This window comes from Heteronotia binoei, chromosome 5, assembly GCF_032191835.1.
Source record: "Heteronotia binoei isolate CCM8104 ecotype False Entrance Well chromosome 5, APGP_CSIRO_Hbin_v1, whole genome shotgun sequence".
Taxonomy (NCBI): Eukaryota; Metazoa; Chordata; class Lepidosauria; order Squamata; family Gekkonidae; genus Heteronotia; species Heteronotia binoei.
The window spans coordinates 28935437-28961212 of record NC_083227.1 but is presented as its reverse complement, the minus strand read 5'-3'; the positions used below and the strand labels follow the sequence as shown (position 1 = coordinate 28961212).

The window sequence follows — 25776 nt, the reverse complement described above, 5'->3', positions numbered from 1 at the left end:
ATAGGTGGGGCTGAGAGAGCTCTGAGAGAACTGTCCTTGAGAGGTCAGCTCTGAGAGAACTGTGACTGACTCAAGGTCAACCTGCTGGCTGCATGTGCCAGAGTGGGGAATCAAACACAGTTCTCCAGATAAAAGTCTGCTGCTCTTTACTGCACCAACTTGTCCTCTTACCCCATGACTGCTGTGGTCACTGAGGTAAACAACATCTATTGGGGTCACCCTCATCCACCTGTTTGTTCACCCCTCACCAAGAAATCTAAAACTGAGACAAGATCCACATGCATTTTGAGGGTAAATCCTTGACCGTATCCTGTGCCCCTCTCACCTGCTGGTCCTGATTCTTCTCCTCTCCCTGGCTGAGAAGGAAGCCTTCTGCCAAGGCCACCGCCTGGGAACTGGTCTCCGGCCTGCATTCCCTCACCCAGTTCTCCATCTCCGGGGGCAGGGCAGCCAGGAACTGCTCAAGGATCACCAGGTCCAGAATCTCCTTCTTGCTGTGCCTTTCTGGCTTCAGCCACTGGCGGCAGAGATAGTGGAGTTGGCTGCAGACCTCTCGGGGTCCCTGGGCATCCTCGTAGCAGAAGTGCCTGAATTCCTGGCGCTGCACATCTGGAGGGAGGACGTTGTCTTTCACACTCTTCTGCACTGTTCCTTCCCACAGCTCCCTTCTGCTCCCAGCTCTGGTGGCATGGAGGTCTTTTCCTAATCCTGGGACAGCTGAGTCCGGCTCTCTGCTCATCCTCCTTTCCCCTCCAGCCTTCTCCTGGGCCGCTGGATTGTCCCTCCTCCTCTGCCAGATCCCTCTCTGGAGTCAAGGGCTAGAACTGGGGCCTCCTGCAGAGGCAACTCTGCCCATGTGCAGAGGGCAGCCGTGTTGCTCTGCAGCAGAACCCTGAGTGAGCCATTGAGAGACCCACAACAGTTTCTGGGGGAAACTCTCCAGAGTCCCAGGGAAACCTGGCAAGGGAAACAGTATCTTAAGACTTCTCTATTTGCCTTCTCAAAAATCTGCACCAGCTTCGAACCTGGCTCGTCTGCCTTTCGGGCAACCACACCGGTGATGTCACTGGACACTTCATCCCAACATTTCCGCCGGAAGAATAAGGGGGTGTGTCTGGTCACATGGCCTTTTTCCTTGGCGGCCTGTCTAGGAAGATGGACTTGTTCTCTTTAACCCTTCGAGAGAACCTTCCGCCTGCAAGCCTGCCTCCAAGGGCAGGACTGGGGAGCAACTGCAGTGCAGACCCTGGGAAAGGGGAGCGAAGCTTCCGCCCACATGGCCTCTCCTGCTTGTTTGTGGGTTGCCAACCTCCAGACAGAGACGGGAGATCTCCTGGAATTCAGCTGATCTCCAGACCACAGAGATCAGTTCCCCTGGAGAAAGTGGCTCGAATGGAGGGCGGACTCTCTAGCAGTAGATGTGCCTGAGGTCCTTCCCAGCCCCACTTCAAAATCCTCAGGGGTTTCCAAACACAGAACTGGCGAGCCTCATTTCTTGCCTCTGATACAGAGCTCTATAGGTAGATCAAGATTTACTGGCATAATAAGTCCATAGGTACAACTCGCTGTGCCACAGAATTTCCTTGAGGATTTGGAGCAGCATCTGGTTGGGCTCACTGACTTGAGCCACCTAGAGTATTCATGTGCATTGGCTGTGCTGCCCCGTCCTAAGAGAAGACCTGGATTTGGTTTCATTTGGGTTGGAGAGGAGGTATTCTGCCCACCCCACCCCCGCTGTGGTTGCGAAATCCAACTCAAGAAATATCTGAGGACTTTTTTGGGGGGTGAAGCCAGGAACAAGGGTGTGATAAGCACTATTGAACTTTGAAGGGAGTTCTAGCCATCATATCTAAAGGGACCACGCTTCTTTTAAATGCCTTCCCTCCATTTGGAATAATGGATGGGGCACCTTCTTTTAGGGCTCACAGAATTAGACCCCCTGATCCAATCTTTTTGAAACTTGGAGGGTCTTTTGAGGCACCAGGTGCTATGCTGAAAATTTGGTGACTCTACCTTCAAAAACAGCCCCCCCCCCACAGCCCCAGATATCCACAGATCAATTCTCCATTATGCCCTATGGGAATTGGTCTCCATTGGGAAGAATGGAGTGCCAGCAGACATTTCCCTCCACCCCATTTTCAGATGACCCCGAAGTGGGGGGAGGGCCTCCAAACCGGAGGATCCCCTGCCCCCACCTGGGGATTGGCAGCCCTACCCCTGGATGTGCAGGGAAGGGAGTCGGGCTGGAAAAAATACAGAGGAGGGCAACTGAGATGATGAGGGGGCTGAAGCCCCTTCCCTCTGAGGAAAGACTGGGTCTTCAACTAAAAAAAGAGACAGCTAAGGAGGAACACAATAGAGTTTTATAATAATTATCCATGGGTGGAGAGAACTTCTCACTAGAACTCAAGGGAATCCAATGAAGTCAAGGGCAGTAGGTTCAGGACGGACAAAGGGAATACTATTTTACACAGAGTGTGATTCAAATGGGAAATTTGCTGCCAGAGGAGGTAGTGATGGCCATAGGAATAAACAACTTGAAAATGGGACTAGATAGATTCATGGAGGAAAAGTCTATCAATGATAGACTTTTTCTGTGGCCCCAGAAGGTAGGACCTGAACCAATGGGTTGAAATTAAATCAAAAGAGTTTCCGGCTCAACATTAGGAAGAACTTCCTGACCGTTAGAGCGATTCCTCAGTGGAACAGGCTTCCTCGGGAGGTGGTGGGCTCTCCTTCCTTGGAGTTTTTTCAATAGAGGCTAGATGGCCATCTGACAGCAATGAAGATCCTGTGAATTTAGGGGGAGGTGTTTTGAGTTTCCTGCATTGTGCAGGGGGTTGGACTAGATGACCCTGGACTTCCAACTCTATGATTCTGTGACTACTAGGCATGACGTTGAGGGGAACCTCCACATTCAGAGGCACTAGTCCTCTGAATCCCAGAGCCAGGATGCAACATCAGGGGAAGGCCTGGACCTCTCTGACGTTATTGACCATTCAGAGGAACTGGTTGACTGTATGAGAAAGGCTGCTGGACTAGATGGACCATTGGTCTGATCCAACAGGGGTCTTCTTATGTTCATGGTTTGGGGATCGGTTCTTCCTTCCCCACTACTTCTTCTTGGCTTACAACTGGAAAGCTAATGTAGCAACTCTAGGGAAGTTAAGCAAGTCCGTGTCTGGTCTGCCTTGGGGCTCTCCTCAGAATTCTCCATAACTGCATGCTCCTACATTAGAGTTTCCAGGTCTGGTTTGGAAAATACCTGGAGACTTTGGAGGTGGATCTAGGAGAGGGCGGGGCTTGGGGAGGAAGGGGCTTCAGCAGTGTACGATGCCATAGAGTCCACCCTCCAAAGCAGCCATTTTCTCCGCCCAAGTTGCTGAACGTAAGGGAGAACAGCAGGAAGGCAATTGCTTCTGAGGAACTGTACCTTATTATCTTCAAACAGCAGACAGTGGGGGGGGGGGGAGTGAAAAGAACTGGGGCTGATGGGAGTTGTAGGCAAAAAAAAACTTCTGGAGAGCTACCATTGGCCACCCCTGCTATATTGTGTTAAAGTGTTATTGTTATTCTGGTGTTTTTTCACTTATTATGCACTTACATTGGAACCTGTTGATATTTACCATTTCTCCAGGGGAGCTGCTCTCTGCCAGCTGGAGATTGGCTGTAAAAGCGGGAAATCTCCAGGCCCCACCTGGAGGCTGGCAACCCTACAAGGACTGGATTTGATGACCTCCAAGATTGCTTCCTTGTCGTAATGCAGAAGCTGGGACCGAGTGCCTAGGTCCAGCCTATGCACTGGTGATAAAAGAAAGATTTACACCAAAAGAAAAAACACACACACACACACAAGGAGGCGCCTGGAAAAAGTTATCTAGTGCTGCGCAAATCAGTCAGAAGCTTCTTCAAAACTCAAAAACTCTTTATTATCTTCTTGGCACATTCTTAGTTCCTCCAAAAAGCCTTACAAAAGACAAAAGACCAAAGACGCTACAAAAGAAGCACCCCTCCCAATATCGAGGGCTGCCTTTTATATCTTTCATGACTTAATAACATGCCACCTGTACCAGCCAATTAATTACCCTGTGCATTCTGCCCAGAGACAGTAGCTCACACATGCGTACAATAAAAACAACAGCAAGTTTCTTTGAGACATAAATCAAACTAGGCTGCAAAACATCCCGTCCAAGTTATTATCTCTCTCTGTCCTCCAAGCCTGCATTCCAACACTCTCTGTACTTCTCTGTACTTAAACTGAATGCCCACATCTCCTCTGTTTTTATTTATTTTTTCTTCAGTGGAAGTGTTTGATATTTTTGTTGGAATAATTATCGCCTTGCAACCATCAGGGCTGAAGGAGAACGTTGACTACATGTTCTAAATACATTGATTAATGAAGGAATACATTGAATATAAAAACAAGCTATTAGTAATATGAATATCATAATCACTGCCATTACAAAATTTCCCAACTACTCCCAATTTTGAAACCAGGATCATATTTTAACCATGGCTCCCTCTATAACCCTTGATTAACTTATAAAAACAACAAAATTGATTTAAAAAAGATATAAAACCTCATTCTATAAAAATAAGAAAATCTAAACCAAGACAATTCTAAAAAACAGTATTCATTACAAAATTCATTTCAATTAACAAAGCAGCAATAGCTATTTTTAAAGCATTAGTAAATAATTCTATATCTTTAGAAATGGTTAACAATATCAAATCATTACTAACAAAAATCATAGTAAGAATAAAAACTTATAATATCCAATAATACTATCTGTAACTTATTCAGTGCTTGCTTATACATATATATGTGTGTGTGAGGATTATATGATACCATAATATCAGAATGCTTAACAGTATAAATGTCATAAGAACTAAGAGCAATTAGAGTACATATGCTTCTCTAATAAGAAAACAAAACCTTATAAGCACTATGTTTACAAACAAAAATATACCATCTTTCAAACCATAACTATAATTTTCAGTTGTTTCCACATTTGTCTTTGATTTCAGATTTACATTTCCATCTCCAACTGTTACTCTTAACATTGAAATTACAAAAACAATCCAAATTCTTTACGCCATGGTTTGACACATCGAGCAGGGATCCATAGAACACCCTGCCACGTTGGGGGAATCCATAAAAATGCTTTCTTTAATGCTACTGCAATATATTCTCTTCCTCAGGTGATCAGGAGGACAGGACCTTTCCATTCAGGATAAGGAAACTTCTGATAGGTGACAAGTGATCTAGACAGTTGTTCTTCTGACCTAAAATAAAGCTCAACAGGAATATGAGACCCTGTTATGGGAAATAAACACAAATTTAATGCATAAAGCACTTTAGCCATGACTGTGGGAATATCTGCCGTTGGAATCTCTTTCCCCTCCGTCTGGCAATACAATAGCAATATAAAGATCAAATGAGCTCTCTCCACAATAGCTTGACCTGTTGAATTGAAAGGAATAGCATGAGTTAATTTCATTCCCCACAATTGACAAAAATCTGCAAATGCTATAGAAACATAGCCAGGCACATTGTCCATTTTTAAACATCCTGGCCTCCATAACTGCAAAAGCTCAAATACAATGTTGAATGACATGACATGATGTTTCTTCTTTCATGGGCATAGTCCAGATAAAACCCAAAGATGTGTTTATTGTGAGATGCAATGTGTTGAGACGAGCTAGTGCTGACACAGGAGTCACATCTAATTGCAAAACCTGGTTGGCCTGAGCTTCTTGAAAATTCACTGCATCAAAAAAAAAAAAAACTAACAGAAGTCTTACAACAAGAAGAACACGCAGATACAATGTCTCTTGGTTGTAACATCTGTATGGAAAACATTCTGTGCAAGGTCTTTGCAGACTGATGGAATGCAGCATGTGACTGAATAGGATTGTCAAACAAGGAAAAAACATTATTCTGAAGAGCTGCATCTGCACGTGCATTTTCTTTCACCAACATCCCTGGTAGACCAGAGCAGGAACGAATGTGCGTGACAAAACAGAAAGCTCTTCTCTCCTGTAATAAAAACTGAACTGACAAAACATTTCATACAACTCTTTGTCAATAGATGAAACCAAATAAAACAAAAGTAAATGCATCATTAATCAGAACACATATTAAGTATCTACTACAAGAGTAATACCAATATTTTCAAACAACTGAAATGCTAAAATTACAGCAGCCAATTTTGACCACTGGGCTGATGACTGTGAATTAGGAAATTTCACTTCCCACACTCTGGAGATCCATCTGTAAAAAGAAAGTTAACACATCTTGCAAATGGTATGGAGAAAACAAGCTAGTTTTAAGGCATTTGGAAAAAACAACAACAAACATTTATCTTTGGGGGGGTGTTACAAAGAATTGTTCCCAGAAAACCCTCAAAAGCTATTTGGAACTTTGAAGTAGTCTGCAACAACCTGTGAAAAGGGAAAATAAACAAGATTAATATCTTTTCCTGTTAACTGGATTGGATTACTTCTGGATTTAAAAAACAAGTCAGAGATTGCTATAATCTTTGAGTACAAGTTCTTTTAAAAAGAATGTGGTAGATGAATCCATTCCACGACAGCAATTTCTTCAAAGGTAGACTTCAATCTTTTCTGCAGGAGATGAATGTCCAGCAAGTGCTAAAAATAAACGTGACAGTTCCATGGTTGTAAACGCTAGGAAGGCCTAGCCTAATTAATATTTCCCAGTGTACTTTGTAATTGTATAACTGTCAATGTCTTTAAAAGCTGTACTTGTAGAAAAACTGGAATTAATGAAGCTGTGGAAAACTTGTGCCCTAAATACATATAAGGACTTTGACGTTGAATCTTTTCTGGTGCAATCATAAGCCATATTCTTGAAACACTTGTTACTAAAAAAAATCCACATGATGACTTAATGTCCACTTTCAGCCAGCAGAATGTCATCCATATTTCCAGTGTATAGGCAGGGCATGTAATGACACTGCTGGATTTAATGATCCTTGAGCAGTTAAAACTGCAGCCAACAGGAGGCAAAACCCCACATTGTGGCACACTTTGAGCATAGATTGAATATCAGTGGTTGGATTGCTGTAGATAGGTGTCAAAGCTGCTTTGCAATCCTCATTAGCATTTTCAAAAGCGAACTGCTTTCCAGCCCCAGCACTGTCAATCTGCCTCTGCACTGCCCTCATAAGTCCATTAACAGATTCAGCATAGGATTCTGTAGCATCTTGGCTTGTGTTCTGGAATGTATCAAATCTGCCACAAACAGCTAGCTGTCCTCCCTCACATGAGCCTTCTGGGAAAACAACTTCAGTTTGGCCTTGATGTTCTGTATTTGGGCTTCCTCGAATATTTTCACCCCCCTCCTCCAGCACAGCAGCTTGGAGATCTGTAGTTAATTGTGCTGGCCTCTGCATTTTTGGAACAAGAGCAATGCTGTTGAGTAGCTGCTCATTCGATTCTGAGCCATCCGGTGATTTAGGAGGTAGATGGTAAGTTTGATCGTTCCCAGGGGTTGTGGCAAATGACCCTGAAGGCAATGGGGGCAAAATTTGAGGTAAAAAACCAGAAAACATTGATCCAGCCTCTGTCTGCTGATTGAATAGAATGTTGGTAGGCTTAAGCCCTTCTAAACAAGCTTTTACTTTGCCCCAGGTGCACAGAACTTTGGCTGTGATCTTTGGATGATCCTGAAAAGCATTCCCTATTTTTTGCCAGTCTTGTATTGTTAAAGTTTTACTCTCAGGAACCCACAGACAAATATCTGTAATAGATTTCACCAAATCAGAAACATCAGATTTTCTAACAACAAGTCCTTCTTTGGAAAGAAGACAGTGTAAATATTTTCTGAGGCTGGCTTGGCCAGCTGATAAGGAACAACCCATTTTTTCAGGGTCTGTGTGCTCTTTACTTGACAAATCACTCCCACTGTCGGGATCCTTGTCCGGATGAATAAAATGTCTTTGAAGCGGAGTGGAGTGATTTTCAAGCACTAAATTAGCCTGAGCAGCACATAACGTAGACCCCATCTTCACTACAGTGTGTGTGTGGTCTAACTTGACAAGCCAACTCACCCCGTTGGGACCTTGGCCAGGTGAAGTTCGACGTCGTTGGCCCTCGCCGGGCGCGAGGTGAGTGATGATCAATAAATCAGGTTATCTTGTCATGCTATCTCTTCTGAGCCTCACACGGGGCACCAAATGTCGTAATGCAGAAGCTGGGACCGAGTGCCTAGGTCCAGCCTATGCACTGGTGATAAAAGAAAGATTTACACCAAAAGAAAAAACACACACACACACACAAGGAGGCGCCTGGAAAAAGTTATCTAGTGCTGCGCAAATCAGTCAGAAGCTTCTTCAAAACTCAAAAACTCTTTATTATCTTCTTGGCACATTCTTAGTTCCTCCAAAAAGCCTTACAAAAGACAAAAGACCAAAGACGCTACAAAAGAAGCACCCCTCCCAATATCGAGGGCTGCCTTTTATATCTTTCATGACTTAATAACATGCCACCTGTACCAGCCAATTAATTACCCTGTGCATTCTGCCCAGAGACAGTAGCTCACACATGCGTACAATAAAAACAACAGCAAGTTTCTTTGAGACATAAATCAAACAACAACAAGTTTCTTTGAGACATAAATCAAACTAGGCTGCAAAACATCCCGTCCAAGTTATTATCTCTCTCTGTCCTCCAAGCCTGCATTCCAACACTCTCTGTACTTCTCTGTACTTAAACTGAATGCCCACACTTCCTACTCTCTGTTTTCCCACCTTGCATTTATGAAAGAATTGCCTTCTTAAGAGTTTGATCAGTAATATTTGAAGTGGGATCAAGCTCAGTTCTGCTGAATGGCTAGCAGGGCTATTGCTGAGCATTTAAGGAGTATGCCAGGGGTGGCCAACGGTAGCTCTCCAGATGTTTTTTGCCTACAACTCCCATCAGCCCCAGCCTGCATGGCCAATGGCTGGGGCTGATGGGAGTTGTAGGCAAAAAACATCTGGAGAGCTACCGTTGGCCACCCCTGGAATATGCTATTCTAAGGTCTGATCTTGGCCTAGTTTATGGATATTCTTTTTTTAGGCTGTTCAGTCCTTGCTTTATGCAGTTTTTCTCTCCTGGCTTATTTATAATTGCTAGCTTGGTTTTATTCTTTAGCAGCGTTCCCTCTAAACTGAGTTACTGTGAGCTAGCTCACCATTTTTTAGCCTCTAGCTTACACATTTTTGTCACAGCTCGGGAAAAATGGCCCTGGAGCACACTAATCGATGCAGCAGCTCACAACTTTAATGCCACTAGCCCACAAAGCAGAATTTTTGCTCACAAGACTCCACAGCTTGGAGGGAACATTGTTAGCGGTGAGCTGCTTTGAGCAGGCCTGTGGAGAGGTGGCCATTTCAAAAATCACCAGGATCCCTTACTGAAGAAAAATTGCTGACTGATCCCAAAGTGACAATCAGCATTTCCTTGCGTTGAAGCAACAAGTGACTTCCCAACCAATGGAGAAATCATAGCATGACTACAGGTAACTAAAAGTCACCGGGAGATTCTCACCAATGGAAGGAAAAGATAGACGAGTGAAGCTCTAGGAAAGATCTTGGAGGCAGGAATTAGTGGAAGAGGGTCAGGGGTGGAATTCTAGCAGGAGCTCTTTTGCATATTAGGGCACACACCCCTGATGTAGCCAATCCTCCAAGATCTTACAGAAAAGAGCCTTATAAGCTCTTGGAGGATTGGCTACATCAGGGGTATGTGGCCTAATATGCAAAGGAGCTGCTGCTAGAATTGCACCCCTGAAAAGAGTGAACAAAACTAAAAAGATGGCCAAACTGATCTTCGCAGTACATATTTGTGCTAGTAACTGAAAACGATTACACAGGCTGTACATTTTTTTTTTAAGTATGAACAATCAGTTGCTAGTAGCACTGTGCAAAACAAAGAAAAGTAATCCTGTACATCTACTCAAAAACCTACTCCGGTTTATTTAACAGGGCCAGTAAAGTGTGCCTTACAAGTAAATCTCTTGCCACATTTCTAGAGTTTATGTGGTGTCTCTCCTGCATGGACTCGTCGATGAGCAGTAAGCGTGTTCCTTCGAGCAAAGCTCTTGCCACAATCCAAGCATTTATATGGCTTCTCCCCTGTGTGGATTCGTCGATGGTCAGTGAGGGTGTCACGCCGAGCAAAGCACTTTCCACACTCCAAACATGTATACGGTTTCTGCCTTGTGTGGATTCGTTGATGGGCAGTAAGGTATTTACTCTGAGCAAAACTCTTTCCACACTCCAAACATTTATATGGTGTCTCCTTTGAGTGAATTCGTTGATGTACAGTAAGGTCATTATTCTGAGCAATATTCTTTTCACACCCCAAGTGTTTATATGATTTCTCTCCTGTGTAGGTTCGTTGATGGGCAGTAAGCTGAGTTCTCCAAACAAAGCTCTTTCCACAGTCCAAGCATTTATATGGTTTCTCCCCTGTGTGGATACGTTGATGGGCAATAAGGGTTCCCTTCCAAGCAAAACTCTTTTCACACTTGAAGCATTTATACGGTTTCTGCCTTGTGTGGATTCGTTGATGGGCAGTAAGGTATTTACTTTGAGCAAAGCTCCTTCCACAGCCTGAGCATTTATATGGTTTCTCCCCTGTGTGGATTCGTTGATGGTTAGTAAGGCTGTCACTCCGAGAAAAGCTCTTTCCACAGTCCAAACATTCGTATGGTTTTTCCTGTGTGTGGAGTCGTTGATGGTTAGTAAGGCTGTCACTCCGAGAAAAGCTCTTTCCGCACTCCAAACATTTATATGGTTTCTCCCCTGTGTGGATACGTTGATGAACAGTAAGTATGCCACTTCGAGCAAAGCTCTTCCCACACTCCAAGCATTTATATGGTTTTTCCCCTGTATGGGTTCGTCGGTGAGCAGTAAGTGCATTGCTCCAAGCAAAGCTCTTAACACAATCTAAGCATTTATATGGTTTCTCCCCTGTATGGACTCGTTGATGGTCAGTAAGGCTGTCACACCGAGCAAAACTCTTTCCACAGTCTGAGCATTTATATGGTTTCTCCCCTGTGTGGACTCGTCGATGGTTAATAAGGCTGTCATTCCGAGCAAAACTCTTTCCACACTCCAAGCATTTATATGGTTTCTCCCTTGTGTGGATTTGTTGATGGCTAGTAAGTTCTTCACTCTGAGCAAAACTCCTTCCACAGTCCAAACATTTAAATGGTTTCTCTCTTGTGTGGTTTTTCCAGTGTGTATAAAATACCTGGGATTCAGCACCCTGAGAAGAAGACGATTCGTTTCCCCTCTTCCATTTTGTTTCAGTGTTTCTTCTTCGCCCTTTTCCTTCCAACAGGAATTGTTGTGGTTCTCTCTTCGACTTATTCTGGGGATCAGCAACCCCTTGGATAGAGAGAGAGAAGACTATCAAGGAAAGAAGTGCATTAATTGCTCTCCAAAACAACAGGGCAGAAATCACTGCAAAGGGAGACAAATTCTGCAATATATTAATCAACTTCTGATTCTTCTGTGCAGGATAGTTCCATCAGAGGGACTCTAGTACACCATTCTAGGAAACAGGAAGCTGGACTAGAGGGATCTCAGGTCAATTTCTTCCTGGATTCTAGCACATTACAGAGCACCAGGGCTTTTTTTGTAGCAGGAACTCCTTTGCATATTAGGCCACACCTCCATGATGTAGCCAATCCTCCAAGTCCTTACAGGGCTCTTCTTACAGGGCCTACCATAAGCTCTTGGAGGACTGGCTACATCATCGGGTGTGTGGCCTAATATGCAAATGAGTTCCTGCTACAAAAAAGCCCTGCAGACCATCTTCTGCTGGACAGAGTGGAGCAGAGTTTTACACCCAAACTATGGTAACCCAAGTTGAGCTCTCCATTAGTACAGTGCACTGGAGTGGTCTTGGGCCAATCACACTTTTCCAGAATTTTCCACATCACAGCATCGTTGTGCAGGTAAATGAAATAATTTCACAAATGCTGCTTTCACTCCTTAAAAAAGGAGCAGGATAGTCTTGGAAGATTAACAGAATCCAACAAATAAATGAAAATCTGGCTGCATCCCAACACATCACCTGTCCTGGACTCATCACATCCCAGGTGGAACTTCTTCCTTGGTGAAACACCCCTGCATATCAGAAGAGGTGTTGTTGTTCTAGATGGACCAACTGGGGTACCTTCATTGATGCTGGTTATCAGGCCTCATTTTGGGCAGGAGCTCACAGGAGCGGAGCTCTCGAACCTCTAAATTTTATTGTGCTCTTTCTTTCTTAAACCCCACCCCGCAAAAAATAGTTGCTTCTGGGCTCCATGGTTCAAATCTTCTGTGAGAATTTTGCTGAACTTTTAAGATTTGACAAACTTTCTAATATTATTCCACACCAAAAAAAGGGGGGGGTGAAATAACACAAACATATAAAGCAGACAGATGGAAATCTTAAGAGAAAGAAAGAGAGAGAGAGAGAGAGAGAGAGAAAGAGAGAGAGAGAGAGAAAGAGAGAAAGAGAGAGAGAGAGAAAGAGAGAAAGAGAGAAAGAGAGAAAGAGAGAAAGAGAGAAAGAGAGAAAGAGAGAAAGAGAGAAAGAGAGAAAGAGAGAAAGAAAGAAAGAAAGAAAGAAAGAAAGAAAGAAAGAAAGAAAGAAAGAAAGAAAGAAAGAAAGAAAGAAAGAAAGAAAGAAAGAAAGAAAGAAAGAAAGAAAGAAAGAAAGAAAGAGATGTTAGATTTATATCCTGCCCTACACTCTGAATCTCAGAGTGGTCACAATCTCCTTTAGCTTCCTCCCTCACAGCAGACGCCCTGTGAGGTGGGTGGGGCTGAGAGGGCTCTCACAGCAGCTGCCCTTTCAAGGACAACCTCTGCCAGAGCTATGGCTGAACCAAGGCCATTCCAGCAGGTGCAAGCAGAGGAGTGGGGAGTCAAACTCGGTTCTTCCAGATAAGAGTCTGCACACTTAATCGCTACACCAAACTGGCTCTTAAGAAGCATGATAAGGTAGATGCTGAGCTGATATAATTGAGTACACCTTCTGGTGTCAGGGGTGTGTGGCATAAGCAAATGTTATGCAAATGAGTTGTGCTAAAGAGTTCCGGCACCTCTTTTTCTACAAAATGACCCCTGCTGGTTAGAACTTTTGATGCCTTAAACAGAGCCAGGGTACTTGAGGGTCTGCCTCTGCTGTACTGTCCTCCCTACATTCAGAGGCAGGTGGTCACCAAAGACAGAGCATTTTCAGTGGTGGCCCCTCCAAAGCATGCCTGGAAACTACCTCAAGATCTTTCAATGCACCAGGCCGAAGCATTGCTTTTAACCTGGGCTTTAACTTAAGAGCAGCTTTTATCTTTTTAGCTGTTTTATGATCTGCTTCTCTCTTGGCGACTGTTCACTGATTATTTTTGAGACTACTCAATGGATACTGCATGCTGTTCTTATGCCCCCCACATTCTTTCAATTTTAACGCTGACAATTTATGTACTGTGCATTGTTTTATAGCATTGTTGATGTTTGTTAGTTATCTTGAACAGATTATCTGTGGAGGCACCATATAAACAAATCCAGGTTAAATAAAGCCCAGTACTGTACAAATATTTTCCCCAAGATGAAGGACAAACAAGCCAGCCCTTCATCCCTGTTTCAGTTTTTCTTTCACATTTGAGAAAACTTTCATAGACATGCTCTGGTTGTTTCCTCTAGAGCAGGGGTGGCCAATGGTAGCTCTCCAGATTTTTTTTTTGCCTACAACTCCCATCTGCCCCAGCCATTGGCCATGCTGGCTGGGGGTGATGGGAGTTGTAGGCAAAAAACTTCTGGAGAGCTACTGTTGGCCGCCCCTGCTCTAGAGAAATCACTCCGTTCTCCAGAAGGCGATTGCACCGTTAAGATCAACTTAGTTTTATTCAGAACGTAAGCTTTCATGTGCTCTTAAGCACACTTCATCACACGAAAGCTTATGTTCTGAATAAAACTAAGTTGGCCTTAAAGGTGTAATCGACTCCTATTTTGTTCTACTACTTCAGACCAACACGGCTGCCTACTTGGATTGTTCTCCAGAAGGTAATTCCAAAAGAAGTCCTACCCCCTTCCAACACAAAAGGAAGCAGATACCTGCTGATCTCTTTCTTTCTTCTGCATCTTGGATAAGTGGATCTCCTTCTTCCACTGTGGATATGGATTCAGGTTTGAGAAAGAGAAGTTTTCCTTTAAGGGAAAGAAATAGACGTCCACCCATTCCAACTCTAAAAAAACACTCAGCTTTTAAACCAGACTACATGAACCCCTGCCCCTCTTACTATCAAAAGCAAGGAATGCTAAATTTGTAAACTTCTGAAACATGTATGCAGTGGGAACAAAGGCACTACTGCTTGGATCAAGGAGGATCTAGTGGCCCAATGTGGAGAAGAGAACTTCTGCACAGTGAAGGGAAGCCTTAACCCAGACAATCAGGATACAGTACTTTAGCCCCCTTCAAAGATACACAAAATCCAGCATCCCAGTCTGGCACTGACAAAGGGCCGCTGTCTAAGGTCTCCTCTCTCTTTGAAGAGAGAATAATCTCGAAGAGACATTATCTGCGAGAGCATCTTCTCTGGTATGTCCTTGCTAGAGCTTTACGCTCTGCAGATAACAACCTACTGGTGATCCCTGGTCTTAAGGACATCTGGCTGCCCTCGACCCAGCATCAGGGTCGAACTCTCTTCAGTTCTGGCCCCGACCTGGTGGAACTCTCTTTCAAATACCTGCAGGACCTTATGCAATTCCACAGGGCCTGTAAGACAGAGATCTTCTGCCAGGCTTTTGATTGAGTGACTGGAGATAAACCGGAGGTTTCTGTGAGAACCAGCCTCAATCACATACAACAACTAGAAAAATCACATAGAAAAATCTTGCAAATATATCAAATGTAATAGTAAACTCATAAATACATCAATTTATAATCCTGTCTTTATAAATAGGAATATATCATTCACAAGGAAAAGGAAAGGAAAGGAAAAGTCCCCTGTGCAAGCAACAGTCACTCTGGGGTGATGTTGCTTTCACAACGTTTTCACGGCAGACTTTTTATGGGTTGGTTTGCCATTGCCTTCCCTAGTCATCTACACTTTTCCCCCAGCAAGCTGGGTACTCATTTTACCAACCTTGGAAGGATGGAAGGCAGAGTCAACCTCGAGCTGGCTACCTGAAAACCCAGCTTCCGCCGGGGATCAAACTCAGGTCGTGAGCAGAGCTTAGGACTGCAGTACTGCAGCTTTAAGACTCTGCGTCATGGGGCTCTAGTGTAAATAGTGTAAATAGTTCAATTTCCAACTTCATTGCACCAGGTCCAGGCTGAAATAGACAGTTGCCTTAAAGTGTTACCAAAGTTTCAAAAGCTTCAAATTGTGCACATTTCTTCAGTCTGTAGACAGCTTGGCAGCAACAAGGTAGTACTTTAAATCCCCCATTTCACTTCTGCCTTATCCAGCTTGCAAAAATTTATTTTGGGCGGGGGTGGCCAACGGTAGCTCTCCAGATGTTTTTGCCTACAACTCCCATCAGCCTCAGCCATTGGCCATGCTGGCTGGGGCTGATGGGAGTTGTAGGCAAAAAACATCTGGAGAGCTACCATTTCCAGGAGTCCACCCTCCCCTTCTGGATATTTTGTTGGCAAGTTCTCTTCCCCTTGCCCAGAAAATGGCCAGGCAGTCCAGAATTGGGAGAGGAAAACTACAGCACACCATCTTAGATTTTTTTTTTTAATTCTGGTTTTTATCAATTTGTATATTGGATTTTAAACATTTGTATATTTATTCTATGGCATTATCCCTCTCTGTACATCACCCAGATCTGGCTGGGATAGGGTGATAAATCAAACCACCAAGACTACCATCACATCCCCACAGCAGGACAGGATGAGCCAGTAATAATAATAATAACAACAATACATTTTATTTATATCCCACCCTCCCCGCCGAAGCAGGCTCAGGGCAGCTCACAACATATAAAATTACAATTTACAGTATAAATTTTTCAGTACAATTCATTACATAATTCATTAAATAAAACCAACATAATTAAAACCATCATTTCCAATCAAAATTAAAATTTTCGGTGCTACATCTCAGATACTTTCCTCAGTGGATATGGTGGGTGGATGTAGTAGATTATATCTACAGCCAGTCTACATTAAGTCTACATTTAAGCGAAGGCCATTTTAAACAGAGTGGTCTTGCAGGCCCTACAGAATTGGTCAAGACTCTGCAGGGCCCGCACCTCATCCGGTAGTTGATTCCACCAGTGTGGAGCAACGATCGAAAAGGCCCGTTCACATATGCTCTTTAATTTGGCCTATTTCGGCCCAGGGATTGTCAGTCAGTTCTTTCCCCCTGATCTCAGTACTCTCTGGGGCACATATGGGGAGAGACGTTCTCTAAGGTAGGCAGGCCCTTGACCATAATGGATTTCCAAAATGCTGAACTCTTACTAAGAATGTCTAATTTGTATTTTAAAAATGTTTTCAATCTGATTCCTCTGTGTAAGTGATTTTTTAATCTCAACCTTCCTTGAAGGTGCTCACAGAATAGCTCATGAAGTGGCTCAGTTGAAAAACCTCCCGTTTGGCTGTCTGACTCTTGGCTTTCCATGGCCGTTCACTTGTTCAGTCCTCAAAGGCCCTTCAGGGGGATGTTCTTTTTAGTTTACAACCTCTCTTGTTGGCTGACCAACTAATACTTGAGGAGTTCACTAGGCATGCAGAAGTCTCTTCTTTGCCTGTGTGGGGACCTGATCCACTCCCCTCCCCTGTTAACCCTCCCTATGCGAAGAGGCTTCTACTCCAGTCCTCCTGAGAAGAAGTCATTTCTCCCTTCAGCACCTTAGAAGTGATTTCACCCTTTAGCACCTGTGAATCAAGGGACAGGGGAGCCTTACCTAGAGAGATCACATTCTGACGATTGTCCTCCATGACTTTGCTGTGGAGGATTCTTTGGTCCTGATCTAGCAGAGCCCACTCCTCCTCAGTGAAATGAACAGACACCTCCTCAGTGGTCACCAGACCCTGGAAAGAGACAAAAATGGAATCCCTCTCTCCTCACACTGTAGCAATTTGTTCCTTCGAAGGGCAATTGAAAAGTGGTTAGATGTTGGAGCATTCAAGCCTTCATGAGGTAACTTTTCTGTCAAATGAGCAGGACAGCAGTGAAAGGAACAAAGAATAATCTCTGAGGTCTAGGGAGAGGTTGGGGGAGGCACCCATGGATGGGATCTGCAGTTTCACACTTACCTGCTCTGGCTTCACAGTAGATGATTTGTCACAAAGAGATAAAGAATCATATACTGCCAGTTTCATGGCACCACCTGTGAAGGATAAATGGGTACTTGAAAGACAAACCTTCCATATCTGTTCCTTGAGTATTAGGGGTAATATGTCCTGTTTCTATTGGTTCATGGACATAATTCAAGATGCTAATTCAGACACAGAATTCCTTGTACAAACAAGAAATATTCTCAGGTGAAATGCTGAGTGGAACATCTTTCCCATGCAGCATGGGGGAGGGGGGGCAGAGAAACAGCCCACCTACTCTCAAGGAGAACACTAACTAGGAAAGACACCACTATAGATCTCACCTGGAAAGGCTGCTGTCAGGTAACACTCCTGCATGATCTCCTCCTGCATCTGAAACAGAAGTGGGAACCCCAGAAAAAGGAGACTGATGAGACAAGGAACAGGCAACAGGTGGGGAAAGAGTTTCCAAAATGTTTGGGTACATAAAAAAAAAAAGATAATGTTGGATCAGGCCAAAGACCCATCCAGTCCAACACTCTGTGTCACACAGTGGCCAAAACCCAGCTGCCACCAGGAGGTCCACCAGCAGGGCCAGAACTCCAGAAGCCCTCCCCCTCTTGTTCCCCAAGCACCAAGAATACGGAGCATCATTGCCCCGACAGATAATTTCATCTATCCCTTGTGGCTAATAGCCACTCATGGACCTCTACTCCAAAAATGTTGGGATAATCAGTATGGCTTTTGAGGGTATCCTTGCTCATATTCTTGAGTGCTTCTCTGCTCCTTCTGGGTCACAATCCAGAAGTGAACATATGAAAATATATACTGAATCAGACCAAAGGCCCTTTCATAGAATCAAAGGAAAGGGACCTTAAGGCTCATCTAGTTCACCACAAGAGGTGAACTAGAAAGAAAATGTATACTGAAGAAAGAAAATGTATATTGAATAAGACCAAAGGCCCTTTAATAGAATCATAAAGGGACCTTCAGGCTCATCTGGTTCACCACAAGAGGTGGTGGCGGCTACAACCACAGACAGCTTTAAGAGGGGATTAGATAAACATATGGAGCAGAGGCCCATCAGTGGCTATTAGCCACTGTGGGTATTGATGGAACTCTCTTTCTGGGGCAGTGATGCTCTGTATTCTTGGTGCATGAGGGGCAACAGTGGGAGTGCTTCTAGTGTCCTGGCCCCACTGATGGACCTCCTGATGGCACCTGGTTTATTTGGCCACTGTGTGACACAGAGTGTTGGGCTGGATGGGCCATTGGCCTGATCCAGCATGGCTTCTCTTATGTTCTTAACCACCTGCATTATGCAGAAAATTCACAAGTACCTCCCTCCCCCACACACATACATCCCCAGTGACCCCCTGCTCCATGCTTAGAAGATGGCAAAACTTCCAAGATCCCTTGCCAAACTGGACTGGAAAAAAAATGCTGACTGACTTCAAATTAGCAATCAGTATTTCCCTGGGTGTATAAAAAGGGGCCATGAGAACTAAGCACTGATGCAACCCTTCCTGCCCTTCTCATGATCTGTCTAAGTTCACAGAATCAGCATTGCTGTCAGATGGCCATCTAGCCTCTCTTTAAAAAACCCTCAAGGAAGGAAAGCCCACCACCTCCTGAGGAAACCTGTTCCACTGAGGAACCTCTCTGTCAGGAAGTTCTTATTAATTTTTAGCCAGAAATTTTTGATTTAATTTCAACCCACTGGTTCTGGTCCTACCTTCTGGGGCAACAGAAAACAATTCAGCACCATTCTCTATATGACAGTCCTTCAAGAACTTAAAGATGATGATCATATCACCTCTCAGTTGTCTCCTTTTCAGGCTAAACATGTCCAGCTCCTTCAACCTTTCCTCATAGGACTTGGTTTCCAGACCCCTCACCATCTTCGTCACCCTCCTCTGGACATGTTCCTTCTTAAAGTGTGGTACCCCAAATTGAACAGAATACTCAAGGTGAGGTCTAGCCAAAGCAGAATAAAGCAATACCATCATTCCACATGATCTGGACACTAAACTTTTATTGATCCAGCCCAAAATCGCATTTGTCTTTTTAGCTACCACATCACACTGCTGACTCATGTTCAGGGTATGATCCAGTAAGACCCCTAGATCCTTTTTACACATACTACTGCCAAGACAAGTCTCCCCCATCCTATAGTTATGCATTTGATTTTTATTACCCAAATGCAGAACTTTACATTCAGTCCAAGGCTATGTGTCACACAGTGGCCAAATTCCAGGTGCCATCAAGAGGTCCACAAGCAGAGCCAGAACTTTAGAAGCCCTCCCACTGTTGCCCCCCAAGCACCAAGAAAGCAGACCATCACTGCCTCAGATAGAGTGTTCCAACTATACTATGTAGATAATTACCACTGATGGGCCTCTGCTCCAAATATTTATCTAATCCCCTCTTGAAGCTGGCTATGCTTGTAGCTGCCGCCACTTCCAAAGCAGTGAATCCCATGCATTCTTTACTTTCTGGATGAAGTACTTCTGTATTTCTGTTCTAAGTCTACCGCTCATTAATTTCACTGAGTGTACATGAGTCCTTCTGTTGTGGAAAAAAATTGTGGAAAAGGGAGGGAAAAATTGTGAGAAAGGAAGAAAGATTGAGGGAGCATGCTATGTTTAGCCTGGAGAGGAGGCGGCTGAGAGGTGATATGATCACCATCTTGAAGTGCTTGAAGGGCTGTCATATAGAGGATGGTGCAGAATTGTTTTCTGCGGCCCCAGAAGGCTGGACCAGAATCAATGGGTTGAAATTAAATCAAAAGAGTTTCCAGCTCAATATTAGGAAGAACTTCCTGACCGTTAGAGCAGTTCTTCAGTGGAATAGGCTTCCTCAGGAGCTGGTGGGCTCTCTTTCCTAGGAGGTTTTTAAACAGAGGCTAGATGGCCATCTGACAGCAATGCTGATCCTGTGAATTTTGGGGGAGGTATTTGTGAATTTCCTGCATTGTGCAGGGGGTTGGACTAGATGACCCTGGGGGTACCTTTCAACTCTATGATTCTACTTCTTTCTCTGCCTCCACAATCCCATGCATAACTTTATAAACTACTATCATGTCATCATTCGCTCGTCATTTCTCCAAGCTAAAGAGCCCTAGTCTCTTTAACTTTTCTTCACAGAGAAAGTGTTCCATCTCCTTAATCATTTTAGTTGCCCTTTTCTGCATCTTTTCTAATGCTATATGTTTTGAGGTGTGTGGTGACTATAAGCATACCCAGTATTCCAAATGATGCTGCACCATTGATTGATACAGGGGCATTATGATACTGGCTGACTTGTTTTCAGTCCCTTTCCTAATAATCCCCAGCACAGCTGTTGTGCTTTTTATTGCAGTTGGCACATTGAGTCAACATCTCAGTGAGTTATCTACCATGTCCTCAAGATCTATTTCCTGGTCAGTTACTGCCAGGTTAGACCCTACCCACCTATATTTGTAGTTAAGGTTTTTGTTTCCAGTGTGCATTAGTTTGCAGTTACCCTCACTGAACCTAATTTGCCAGGTTGACTTGACATCTGCTCACCCAGCCTTGACAGATCCCTCTGGAGTGCCTCACACTCCTCCCTGTTTCTCACCACCCTGAATAACTTTGAGTCATCTGCAACCTTAGTGACTTTGCTTATTCCCAAATCATTTAAAAAGCCTAGTATCTAGCCCTTCAAAACCCCACCGCTTGCCATCTTCCACTGGGAGAACTGCCCACTTATACTCGCATCCTGTTTCCTGTTAATTCACCAGTTTTTAATTCACAAGGAGGACTTGCCCTCTTATTGCATGATGGCTGAGTTTGCTTAGGAGCCTTTGATGAGGAACTTTACCAAAAGCATTCTATAAATCTAGGTAAACATCGACTGGATCACCCTTGTCTACTCCCACAAAGAAATCTACGTTAGTGAGACTAGATCCACATGTATTTTGGGTGATCCCTGATTATATCCTATGCTCCTCTCACCCGCTGGTCCTGATTCTTGTCCTCTACCTGGCTGAGGAGGAAGCCTTCTGCCAGGGCCACCGCCTGGGAACAGGTCTCTGGCCCGCATTCCCTCACCCAGCTCTCCATCTCCGGGGGCAGTACAACCAGGAACTGCTCCAAGATCACCAGGTCCAGCATCTCCTTCTTGCTGTGCCTCTCTGGCTTCAGCCACTGGCAGCAAAGGCGGTGGAGTCGGCTGCAGACCTCTCGGGGCCCCTGGGCATCATCGTAGCAGAAGTGCCTGAATTCCTGGCGCTGCGCATCTGGAGGGAAGATGTTGTCTTTCACACTCTTCTGCACTGTTGCTTCCCACAGCTCCCTTCTGCTCCCAGCTCCAATGACATCGAGGCCTTTTCCTGATCCTGGGACAGCTGAGTCCGGCTCTCTGCTCATCCTCCCTTCCCCTCCAAGCAGCCTTCTCCTGGACCGCTGGATTGTCCTCCTCTGCCAGATCCCTCTCTACAGTCAAGGGCTGGAGCTGGGACCTCCTGCAGAGGCAACTCTGCCCATGTGCAGAGGGCAGCTGTGCTGCTCTGCAGCAGAGCCCTAAGTGAGCGACCAGAGTTGCAGCACAGAGGCTCTACAGAGTCCGAAGGAAATCATGCAAGCAAAGTATTATTATTTCAAGACTTCTCTGTTTGCCTTGAAATGCTCTGCAGGGTCTGCACCAAGTTCCAGCCGTCTCTTCTAAGGGCAAACCTCATTGGTGATGTCACTGGGCATGCTTCAAGGCAGCTTTTCCTCGGAAGAAGTTGAAGAGGGCGTAGCTGTGGCTAGTGTGGTCTTCTTCCTTTGAGACCTCTCTAGGAATGGGGACTTCTTCCCTTTAACCCTTTGAGGGAACCTCACCCCCTGCAAGCCTCCTTCCAAGACTGGGGAGAAAGTGGAGACCCTGGGAAACAGAAGGGAGGCTTCCATCCAGGTGGCCTTCCTTGCTTGTTTGGGGGTTGCCAACCTCCAGGCAGAGACAGGAGATCTCTTGGAATTAAGTTGATATAGAAGATATAATCTAGACCAGAGATCAACTCCCTGGAGACAGGGGCTCAGATGGAGGGCAGACTCTCTTAACATTAGATGCCCCTGAGGTCCCCCCACTTCAAATCTCCAGAATTGGTGAGACTCATTTCTTGCCTTTAAGGACTGCTGCTCCAGAGGTTTGTAGGTACCACCTGCTGTGCTATGGAATTGCCTTTAGGATGTGGAGGAGCTTCTGGCTGGGCTCATTGGCTCGAGCTACCTAGAGCATTTCATATGCGTTGACTATGCCTCTCCCTCTCAAGGACTACGCATCTTGTTCAGTGTACACCAGACTGATCATCCTTAATCGACTATGCTCTGCTAGCTAAGAGGCTTGGGTGAATTTCTCTCCCCTAGAGATGTTTTAAGAAAAGGGGGCTGAGCTGTCTATTCTAGGCTCCCTCCTAAAAGATGGTCTTTAGGCTGCTCAATGTTTGTTGGTTGCTGTTATCAGGAGGATTTTGTGGCGGGAACGCTGGCTTGGTGTCAGGGGGTGTGGCCCAGTATGCAAATATGTTCTTGCTAGGCTTGTTCTACCAAAAAAGCCCTGGCTGTTATTATCTCCTGGGTGTTTTATTCTCTAGTGGGGAGCCGCCTTGAGCAGTCTACTGCAGAGGTGGGATATAAATCCTCTAAGGATGTGGTTATTTTGAGGTAGAGGCACCAGATTTTCAGCATAGCATCCGAATTTTCTCCTCAGCACCCTCCCAAGTTTCAAAAAGATTGGACTGGGGGTCGAAGTCTATGAGCCCCCAAAGAAGGTGCCCCTATCTTTCATTATTTCCCGTTGAAGGAAGGCATTTAAAAGGTGTGCGGTCCCTTTAAATGTGATGGCCAGAACTCCCTTTGGAGTTCAATGTTTCACAACCTTGCTTCTGGCCCCACCCCAATGTCTCCTGGCTCCACCCCCAAAGTCCCCAGATATTTCTTGAACTGGACTTTGGAAACCTGCTCCCACCTTTCCACAATAGGGAAACCCAGTGCAAAACGATTTCCACAGTCACTTGAAGTAATTATTAGGGACCGTGGCCTATGCTGATGCCCGGGGGTCCCCCGTACAGAATTACTCGCGAGCAGCCCACTCGAGCTGCAGTGTAGGGCTTCGCTTAGGGCTGCCTGTTTGAAGACCGACCTGTGCTGCCGGCTCTGGGCGCCGGTGGAGAGGAGGGAGGGGGAAAAGTTTGTGTATTTGTCTGCAGCACCGCAAGGGTTAAACGGAGCGAGCTGCTTTCCTAGAGGGCCCGAGGGAGCAGTGGAGGGGGCGGGGAGAGGAAAAGGTCTTTTTCCAGGGGTGGGGTTTGGTATTGAATGGCCAAAGAGAGCAGGGAGGGCTTCGTCTGCAACAGCGGCAAAAGCCGTGCAGCTGCATCCCGGGGAGGTTTACTCACAAGTACGTAAGTCGGGGGGCGGGGGAGGCGGGTTTAAGCTTTCCAGTCCTGGAAGAAAGAAATGCTGGAGAGGAGAGGAGATGGATGGCAGGGTCCGAATGAATTGGTCCTGGTATCGCCAAATTGGATTCATCAATCTCCACTCCAGTTTTGACATATTTATTTTTTTCACTGTTTCCCTCCCAGAACTGAACGCACACAAATGGCAACCATATACCCTTAGCTTATGACTCCTGTTTGACTCTTGGATCTTGTTAAAACATCTCCGTTATGCTGCGTAATAGGTTACTGCTCACCCTCTACTTTATATGGATGGGCTGGTAATTTCCATTTTTGTTTCTGTCACTGTCTTGATCACGAGAGGCCGAACTTGCTTAACGTAAGAGCCATTAGAATAAACGTCCTATTCCCCAGGTGGGGGCAGGGGATCCCCCGGTTTGGAGGCCCTCCCCCCCTTCAGGGTCATCAGAAAGTCAAGGAGAGGAGGGAAATATCTGCAGGGCATTGTTTCCTATGGCGAGCTATTCCCATAGGGTTTGAGAGCTGCAAGACATGAACGTTAGATGTTGGGAGGGAGGGAGGGAGGAAAATAGATGGAGGAGAGATAGGTGGAAAGAGAGCAATATTAAGCTTAAATGCATTTCCCAAGCCACTAGCTGGCTCGGCTTGGAGAAATGGTTTAAAGAGACAAATACCTTCTCCACACACCAGCCATTGGGGCAGTGGGAGCTTCAAGAGCCACACAATATGTGTGAACGAACCGCATGTGGTTCCTGAGCTGCAGATTGACCACCCCTGGTCTTGACTGTAACTGGCCCTTCCTGTCAACTAACCCCCCTATATATATATAAACGTCCTATTCCCCAGGTGGGGGCAGGGGATGAGATTGGGAAATGGTTGAGGAATTTCTGTTTTGCTGTATCTAAGAAGTGCATGCACATGAAGATTTATACCTTGAATAAAGCTTTCTTAGTCTTAAAAGTGCCATTGGACTCAAACTTTGTTTTTTTGTACTATACTTTGCACTATACTTTGTTTTTATATACTAATTCATCGTAAGTAGAATTGTGTACTGTTATGTAATTTTTGTATTACTGTACAAAATCCTGCTGTGTGATTTTGCATCATTTACTGCATCATGCTAACATTTATACTTTTTTTCTGGTTAGTTCTATGACCCAAATTCTGTTCCATAGTTTAGAGCAGGGGTGGCCAAACTGTGGCTTGGGAGCCACATGTGGCTCTTTCACACATATTGTGTGGCTCTCAAAGCCCCCACCACTTGGTCAGCTGGCTTGGAGAAGGCATTTCTCTCTTTAAATTACTTATCCAGGCCAAGCCAGCCGGCAGCTTGGAGAATGTGTTTAAAGTTTACGTTGCTTTCTTTCTACCTTTCTCTCCCTCCTCCCTTCCCCATCTTCCTTTCTTAGAACAGAAGAGAAGCCATATTGGATCAGGCCAATGACCCATCCAGTCCAACACTCTGTGTCACACAGTGGCAAAACAAAACAAAACACCTGGTGCCATCAGGAGGTCCACCAGTGGGGCCAGGACACTAGAGGTCCTCCCACTGTTGCCCCCCCCCCCCCAAGCACCTAGTTGATGCCCAGTATAAATCCAATTCTTCCTCCTCCTCAATTTGGTGCTGTGCTAAAAGTATGCATGTAAATATTTTCTTTTTAATAAATGTTTAATAGCTTTTCAGCCTGGGAGTGGCTCTCTGTGCCTTGAAGTCCTCTGCCATCTTGGATATGCTATTTTAAAAGGAGTACCAGGAGGAAGGGGAGGGCAGTCAGTTGGCAAGTGGCTACTGCCCTAGTGCAAAGGCAGCAAGCTGACCCATGGTCACAGACACTGGGCGTTGGGAGGTACAGAGGCAAGGCCTCAGAGGGAAGCTGGGAGTCCTGACCCTCCCAGTGGGCAATTCCTACAAAGGCCAGATGGTGGCAGCGTTGAACTGAGAGGGGGAAAAGCCCCTCCAGGTGTTGGAAGGACAGCAGGGCAGGGTGGAGTAGGGTCTGCAGGCCACAAATTCCATTCTTTTTTTGGTTTCCTTCTGCCTTTTTGATATATTTTTTCTCTCCCTCTTCATAGCCACA

The 25776-nt window shown here is 45.0% G+C and overlaps 2 protein-coding genes and 1 pseudogene across 3 annotated transcripts in view; 2 read left to right on the top strand and 1 right to left on the bottom strand.

Moving 5' to 3' along the window:
- LOC132570980 (zinc finger protein 836-like) overlaps positions 1-21816 on the bottom strand; it is a 33912-nt pseudogene extending 12096 nt beyond the window's left edge.
- Positions 1-25776, top strand: part of LOC132571225 (zinc finger protein 709-like) — a 1224940-nt gene that overhangs the window by 1191754 nt on the left and 7410 nt on the right. The window contains exon 1 of one of the 2 annotated variants that reach the window (XM_060237949.1): positions 23599-23679. The exons of the other annotated variant lie outside the window; for it this stretch is intronic. The gene's annotated coding sequence lies outside the window, so the exon portion shown is untranslated. Of the gene's footprint in view, positions 1-23598; positions 23680-25776 lie in introns of those variants that run through there. 2 annotated transcript variants of the gene reach the window in all.
- Positions 23648-25776, top strand: part of LOC132571892 (uncharacterized) — an 851656-nt gene continuing 849527 nt past the window's right edge. The window contains exon 1 of the mRNA XM_060238684.1: positions 23648-23679. The gene's annotated coding sequence lies outside the window, so the exon portion shown is untranslated. The remainder of the gene's footprint in view (positions 23680-25776) is intronic.